Source organism: Zea mays, chromosome 1 (genome assembly GCF_902167145.1).
Source record: "Zea mays cultivar B73 chromosome 1, Zm-B73-REFERENCE-NAM-5.0, whole genome shotgun sequence".
Classification (NCBI taxonomy): Eukaryota; Viridiplantae; Streptophyta; class Magnoliopsida; order Poales; family Poaceae; genus Zea; species Zea mays.
In genome coordinates this window covers 8,114,718-8,123,107 of record NC_050096.1, presented here as the reverse complement: position 1 = coordinate 8,123,107, position 8,390 = coordinate 8,114,718, and positions in this window count along the sequence as shown.

The following is an 8,390-nucleotide window of genomic DNA, read 5'->3' as shown; positions in this document are numbered from 1 at the left end:
CTCCATCTCCTTCTTGGCGTGATCTCCCGACATCACTTCGAGCGGTTAGGCTCTAATGAAGCACCGGGCTCTGATACCAATTGATAGTCGCCTAGAGGGGGGTGAATAGGGCGAAACTGAAATTTACAAATGTAAACACAACTACAAGCCGGGTTAGCGTTAGAAATATAAACGAGTCCGCGAGAGAGGGCGCAAAACAAATCGCAAGCAAATGAAGAGTGTGACACGTGGATTTGTTTTACCGAGGTTCGGTTCTCGCAAACCTACTCCCCGTTGAGGAGGCCACAAAGGCCGGGTCTCTTTCAACCCTTCCCTCTCTCAAACGGTCCCTCGGACCGAGTGAGCTTCTCTTCTTAAATCAAAGCCGCGAATAAAACTTCCCCGCAAGGGCCACCACACAATTGGTGCCTCTTGCCGTGATTACAATGGAGTTTTGATCACAAGAACAAGTGAGAAAGAAAAGAAGCAATCCAAGCGCAAGAGCTCAAAAGAACACGACAAATCTCTCTCGCTAGTCACTAAAGGCTTGAGTGGAATTGGAGAGGATTTGATCTCTTTTGGTGTGTCTAGAATTGAATGCCTAGCTCTTGTAAGTGGTTGAGAAGTAGAAAACTTGGATGCAATGAATGGTGGGTGGTTGGGGGTATTTATAGCCCCAACCACCAAACTAGCCGTTTGGTGGGCTGACTGTCGTATGGTGCACCGGACATGTCCGGACTGTCCGGTGCGCCAGCCACGTCACCAAAGCCGTTGGGTTTCGACCGTTGGAGCTCTGACTTCTGGGCCCGCCTTGATGTCCGGTGGCGCACCGGACAGGAACTGTTGAGTGTCCGGTGCGCCAGTATGGGCACGCCTGACTTCTGTGCGCGCAGTGCGCGCATTAAATGCGTCGCAGGTAGCCGTTGGCGTTGAATAGCCGTTGCTCCGGAGTTGCACCGGACAGTCCGGTGCACACCGGACATGTCCGGTGAATTATAGCGGACGAGCCGCGATGTTTTCCCGAGGCTGGCGAGTTCCGGAGGCCGCTCTTCCTTGGAGCACCGGACACTGTCCGGTGTACACCGGACAGTCCGGTGAATTATAGCGCGAGTGCCTCTGGAAATTCCTGAAGGTGGCGAGTTTGCGTTGGAGTCCTCTGGTGCACCGGACACTGTCCAGTGGCACACCGGACAGTCCGGTGCGCCAGACCAGAGGTGCCTTCGGTTGGCCCTTTGCTCTTTTGTTGAACCCCACCTTTGGTCTTTTTATTGGCTAAGTGTGAACCTTTAGCACCTGTATAACTTATACACTAGAGCAAACTAGTTAGTCCAATTATTTGTGTTGGGCAACTCAACCACCAAAATTATTTAGGAACTAGGTGTAAGCCTAATTCCCTTTCATCGCCTTTAAAAGGAGGGCAACCCCCTTGGATGGCAACCATGTCTTCGCACTCTCCCCATGCATCACGCCCTTCCACCTTGCGAGCCCCCGGATGGGGAGCGCCCACGTTGCTTTTGTCTTGTCGTCGTTGGAGGAACGCAACTTCGCGGAAGTTGGTACCTTTCAGCCATCGCTCGGCTTCAAGATTTTTCATCAGGCAGCCCGGTTGCATCCCCTCGCTGGTGGTCACCCAAGACGGTGACCACCAGTTCGATGGTGGGGAGAAGCAAGCCGGGCTGCGGCCTCTGTCCCGCCCTCAGCTTCAAGGATGTTCATCATCAGTGCTGGGGAGGGGAGTGCGCCGAGTTGGGGCCTGTCTCCGCACGGGCAGCGGCCCGCTCCTTCCCTCAATGATCGGGGGGAAGGGCGTTCGTCGTTCGTGGCGCTGGCAGCTGCCGGATGCCTGGCTCTCCGGCCCGAGTGGCTTCGGCGCTGCTTCCGGTGCCACCTCCCACCGAGGCAGCCGGAAGAGGTTTCTCTGCCGATGAGATAGTCGGTGCCTCCCATGGACTGACCTCCGGCTCCACGACCTTGGTAGCTTGTCCTTGCCCCTTGAGTGGGGTCGTGGGCGAGGGCCTTGTCGCAGCAGCTTCTGCCCTGAGGTCATCGCTGCTGCTCTTTGGCCGCCCGGAGCGGAGGTCATTGTCGCTGCTGCCGGAGCGGGCGACGGTGAGCCACCTAGGGTTTTGTCGTCCCGCAGGCCCTCCAATGTGGGGGGTTGTTCGTACCTGCGGGAGTGGAACCGGAGTTCCATTTGTAATGGCACCTTGAGTGCCGGTGTCTGTTCATTGCGGCTCTCGGGGCCTGAACATTTATGTATTTTGGTGTAAAGTCGTGTTTCTTCCTCATTTCGAGCACTAGGACTCGCCCGTCGGCTAGCTGAACCGCTTAACCAAGTGTGAGTTGCCTCGTGCGGAAGGTGACGAGTGAGGTATCCGTATCCCGAAGGCGTAGGAGTCCCTTGGCTTGGTCGGCCTTGCCGCCTGAGGCTTCTCTTGCTTAGTTAAAGAAACCCTCGGCCGCTCTGCGATGAGTCGGAGCCGGAGGCAGCGGTGCCAGCACGGATAGAGGCAGAGTTGGCTCGAAAAGAAGCTTCATCGGCCGGAGCCTGGCCAGGCCGTCCACTAGCGGGACCGACGCCAGAGTCAGGTTGCCGATGTCACGAGCCGGGCTGATGTCCTCGGGGGACAACTGGCTGAGGCTACAGAGTGGCCGGTCGAGCCGTCTACTCGGGCCGGGTTCCTGGAGGAGACCCCGACGATGATGGCTCAGGCGTGGTGCTGACAGGTTCCTTCGAGGTGGAGATCCTCCGACCGCGTCGCCGTTCGAGGCTGGGTCGGACTCCGCCGAAGGTGGAGTCGATGCCGAGGGTGCTGCTGCTCCCCCTGCTGATGTCCGATCCTGCAGGAACAGTTTATCTATAGTGTGTGTATGTTTTTTGGCGGCCGCCGAGGCCCAAACATATCGTCATCGTGTTGTAGATCCGCGTTTCTTTTCCCCTTGTTTTGAGTATCAAGACTTGTTCGTCATAACAGAATTGCTTATCCGAGCAAGAGTTACTTTTCACGGAAGGTGATGAGTGAGGTATCCGTATCCCGGAGGCGTAGGAGTCCCTCGGCTCGGTCGGCCTTGCCGCTTACGTGTACTCTTACTCGTCCGTTGGATTCTGTTACCGATATAGTCGAGAAGGCACGAAAAATCGTTTCGGCAGAACAGCTTTCGAACGTTAAGACTTGTTCGGCCAGCGGAATCGGGTATCCGAGCATGAGTTACTTATCGCAGAAGGTGATGAGTGAGGTATCCGTATCCCGGAGGCGTAGGAGTCCCTCGGGTTGGTCGGCCTTGCCTGCTTACGTGTACTCCGTCGTTTTCAGGATCCCACTTTCGAAGTGGTCGAAAAGCACGAAAGATGTTCTAGCAGAAAGACTTTTTCCGAGGAAAATTTTGACGCAGAGGGGGTGCCCCCTTCTAGCCCCCGAGGGAGGGTCGGGCTTTGCCGAGGCAAGGCTGACCCTTCCTTGATGGTTAGACTTTGTTGGCGTGTGTAGACGAGGTATATGAACGACTTGAAAACATCTTAAGGGTAGAAGCGACGTAGCTGTCGGATGTTCCAAGCGTTGTTGTAGACCTCGCCTTGACTGTTGGCCAACTTATATGTTCCGGGCTTCAAAATCTTGGCGATGATGAATGGCCCTTCCCAGGGAGGCGTGAGCTTGTGGCGCCCTCGGGCGTCTTGTCATAGCCGAAGCACCAAGTCGCCCACCTGGAGGTCTCGGGACCGAACCACTCGGGCGTGGTAGCGTCGCAGGGACTGCTGATACCGCGCCGAGTGTAGTAAGGCCATGCCCCGAGCCTCTTCCAGCTGATCCAGTGAGTCTTCTCGGTTGGTCCGGTTGCTTCGGTCGTTGTACGCCCTCGTCCTCGGGGATTCGTATTCCAAGTCCGTGGGCAAGATAGCTTCGGCCCCATAGACTAGAAAAAATGGTGTGAAACCTTGTCGAAAGTCGTTTCTAACAAGGTTGCCCAGTAGAAACCTTGTCGGAAGTCGTTTCTAACAAGGGCTCGGGGCGCTGCGTGATGACCGCAAGCCCCCGAGTGTATTTCTTGCAATAGCTACTGACCTTCGGCGATGGATATGCATCGCTGGAGGATGCCTGAGGGGCTTCGGTGGTAGAGCTCCTTCCCGCCATCCAGCAAGACGAACGACTTGGCGCGTCGCGCCAGTCACCAAGCTTCGGCTCTGTCGAGGGGTAGCTCTCCTTGGTGGAGATATTGCAGGTACGGGGTCTTCCAGTTTCGATTAGGCGGGACCCCATTCCGCTCTTCCTCGACACGCAGTGCCTCACCCTCGGGGGCCGAGGGTGCCTCGGGCTGAGCCGAGGGCACCTCGGGCAGGGCCGAGAGCTTCTCGGGCTCGGGCGTGTTGTCGGTCTTGACGGAGGGTTGATGTAGGTCTCGGGAGAAGACGTCCGGGGGAACCGTTGTCCGCCCCGAGGCTATCTTAGCCAGCTCGTCCGCAGTCTTGTTGTATCGTCGGGCGATGTGGTTGAGTTCGAGCCCGAAGAACTTGTCCTCCAGGCGCCGAACCTCATCGCAGTAGGCTTCCATCTTCGGGTCGCGGCAATGGGAGTTCTTCATGACTTGGTCAATGACAAGCTGCGAGTCGCCACGAGCGTTGAGGCGCGGACCCCTAGCTCGATGGCGATGCGCAACCCGTTAACCAGAGCCTCGTACTCGGCCACGTTGTTGGACGCCGGGAAATGGAGGCGCAACACGTATCGGAGGTGCTTCCCGAGGGGTGAGATGAAGAGCAGGCCCGCGCCCGCTCCTGTTTTCATCAATGACCCGTCGAAAAACATGGTCCAGAGTTCCGGTTGGATCAGAGCTGCTGGAAGCTGGGTGTCGACCCATTCAGCCACAAAGTCCGCCAAGACTTGGGACTTGATGGCCTTCCGAGGGGCGAACGAGATCGTCTCGCCCATGATCTCCACCGCCCACTTTGCAATCCTACCCGAGGCCTCTCGGCACAGGATGATCTCTCCCAGGGGGAAGGATGACACCACAGTCACCGGATGAGACTCGAAGTAGTGTCGCAACTTACGCCGCGTCAGAATTACTGCGTACAGTAGCTTCTGGATTTGCGGGTAGCGAATTTTGATCTCGGACAGTACTTCACTGATGAAGTAGACCGACCTCTGGACGGGCAATGCATGCCCCTCTTCTCGTCTCTCGACCACGATCGCGGCGCTGACCACCTGAGTGGTAGCGGCGACGTAGATCAAGAGGGCTTCTCCAGCAGCGGGGGGCACCAAGATGGGCGCGCTTGTAAGTAGCGCCTTTAGGTTCTGAGGGCTTCCTCGGCCTCAGGGGTCCAAGTGAAGCGCTCGGTCTTCCTTAAGAGGCGGTACAGAGCTAGGCCTCTTTCGCCGAGGCGCGAGATAAAACGGCTCAGGGCCGCAAGGCATCCCATGACCCTCTGTACTCCTTTCAAGTCCTTGATGGGCCCCATGTTGGTGATGGCCGCGATTTTATCCGGGTTGGCCTCGATGACCCGCTCGGAGACGACGAACCCCAGGAGCATGCCTCAGGGGACTCCGAAGACACACTTCTCGGGATTGAGTTTTACGCCTTTCGCCTTGAGACACTTGAATGTCGTTTCAAGGTCGGAGAGGAGGTCGGAGGCTTTCCTCGTCTTGACTACGATGTCATCGACGTAAGCCTCGACCGTTCGACCAATGTGCTCTCCGAACACGTGGTTCATGCACCTTTGGTATGTCGCACCCGCATTCCTCAAACCAAATGGCATAGTAACGTAGCAGTACATGCCAAAGGGTGTGATGAAAGAAGTCTCGAGCTGGTCGGACTCTTTCATCCTGATTTGGTGATACCCTGAGTAGGAATCGAGGAAAGACAGGGTTTCGCACCCAGTAGTGGAATCCATGATTTGATCGATGCGAGGCAGAGGGTAGGGAACTTTCGGACATGCTTTGTTTAGACCAGTGTAGTCTACACACATCCGCCATTTCCCTCTTTCTTTCTCACAAGCATAGGGTTGGCAAGCCATTCGGGATGGAATACCTCTTTGATGAACCCTGCAGCCATCGGCTTATGGATCTCCTCGCCTATGGCTCTGCGCTTTTCTTCGTCGAATCGGCGCAGAGGCTGCTTCACGGGTCGGGCTCCAGCTCGGATATCCAGCAAGTGCTCGGCGACATCCCTCGGTATGCCAGGCATGTCCGAGGGACTCCACGCAAAAACCTCGGCGTTTGCGCGGAGAAAGTCGACGAGCACTGCTTCCTATTTGGGGTCGAGCTCGGAGCCGATCCGGACTTGCTTGGAGGTGTCGTTGCTGGGGTCGAGAGGGACGGACTTAACCGTCTCAGCTGGCTCAAAGTTGCCGGCGCGGCGCTTCGCATCTGGCGCCTCCTTGGAGAGGCTCTCCAGGTCGGCGATGAGGGCCTCGGTGTACTCTACGCACTCCACGTCACATTCGTACGCGTGTCGGTACGTGGAGCCGACGGTGATGACCCCGTTGGGGCCCGACATCTTGAGCTTGAGCTAGGTGTAGTTGGAGACGATCATGAACTTGGCGTAGCATGGTCTCCCCAGTACTGCGTGGTAGGTTCCTCGGAACCCGACCACCTCGAACGTGAGGGTTTCCTTTCGGAAGTTGGAGGGAGTCCCGAAGCAGACGGGCAGATCGAGTTGTCCGAGGGGTTGGACACGTTTCCCGGGGATGATCCCGTGAAAGGGCGCTGCGCCGGCCCGGATCGAGGACAGATCGATCTGGAGGAGCCCGAGGGTCTCGGCGTAGATGATGTTGAGGCTGCTGCCTCCGTCCATGAGGACCTTGGTAAGCCTGATGTTGCCGATGACGGGATCGACAACGAGCGGTTACTTTCCTGGGCTCGGCACGTGGTCGGGGTGGTCGCCCTGGTCGAAGGTGATGGGCTTGTCGGACCAGTCTAGGTAGACTAGCGCCGCCACCTTTACCGAGCAGATCTCCTGGCGCTCTTGCTTGCGGTGCCGAGCCGAGGCATTCGCCACTTGCCCACTGTAGATCATGAAGCAGTCGTGGACCTTGGGGAACTCCTCTGCCTTGTGATCCTCCTTCTTGTCGTTGTTGTGGGCTCTGCCACCTTCCGCCGGTGGCCCAGCCTTGTGGAAGTAGCACCGAAGCATGACGCACTCCTCAAGGGTGTGCTTGACGGGACCCTGATGATAGGGGCACGATTCCTTGAGCATTTTGTCGAACAGGTTGGCGCCTCCGGGAGGCTTCCGAGGGTTCCTATGCTCGGCGGCGGCGACAAGGTCTGCGTCGGCGGCGTCGCGTTTCGCTTGCGACTTCTTCTTGCCCTTCTTCTTGGTGCCGCGCTGAGCGGACGCCTCGGGGACGTCTTCTGGCTAACGCCCCTGAGGCTGCTTGTCCTTCCGGAAGATGGCCTCGACCGCCTCCTGACCAGAGGCGAACTTGGTGGCGATGTCCATCAGCTCGCTCGCCCTGGTGGGAGTCTTGTGACCCAGCTTGCTCACCAGGTCGTGGCAAGTGGTGCCGGCGTGGAACGCGGCGATGACATCCGAGTCGGTGATGTTGGGCAGCTCGGTGCGCTGCTTCGAAAATCGCCGGATGTAGTCCCGGAGGGATTCTCCCGGCTGCTGGCGGCAGCTTCGGAGATCCCAGGAGTTCCCAGGACGCACGTACGTGCCCTGAAAGTTGTCGGCGAAGGCTTTGACCAGGTCATCCCAGTTGGAGATCTGCGCAGGAGGCAGATGCTCCAGCCAGGCTCGGGCGGCGTCGTAGAGGAACATGAGAAGGTTGCGGATGATGAGGTTGTCATCGTTCGTTCCACCCAGCTGGCAGGCCAGTCGGTAGTCCGCGAGCCACAGTTCCGGCTTTGACTCCCCCGAGTACTTGGTGATGGTAGTCGGGGTTCGGAACCGGGTCGGGAACGGCGCCCGTCGTATGGCCCGGCTGAAAGCTTGCGGACCGGGTGGTTCGGGCGAGGGGCTCCGATCCTCCACGTTGTCGTAGTGTCCCCCACGCCTGGGGTGGTAGCCTCGGCGCATCTTCTCGTCGAGGTGGGCTCGACGGTCGCGGCGATGCTCGTTACCGAGGCGATCTGGGGCCGCAGGCGCTGTGTTCCGCGTGCGCCCGGTGTGGACCGAGGCTTCTGAAAGGGAAATGCGCCCTTGGGCCATTTCTAAGCATTTTGGTGATTGAGTGCCAACGCAAGTGCTTTTGTGTTGATCTATGCAATATGGTGGACAAAGTGCAAATCATGTCAAAAGGTATGTTTCTAGACTTAGTACATTATTTAATGGACTAATGTGTTGTGTCTAAGTGCTGGAAACAGAAAAAATCGAATTGGAAATGAGATGGCTTTGTTCAGCCAAAGTCTGCTCAGTCTGGGAGCACCGAACTGTCCGGTGGTGCACCGGACAGTGTCCGGTGCGCCAGGCTGGCTCGAGTG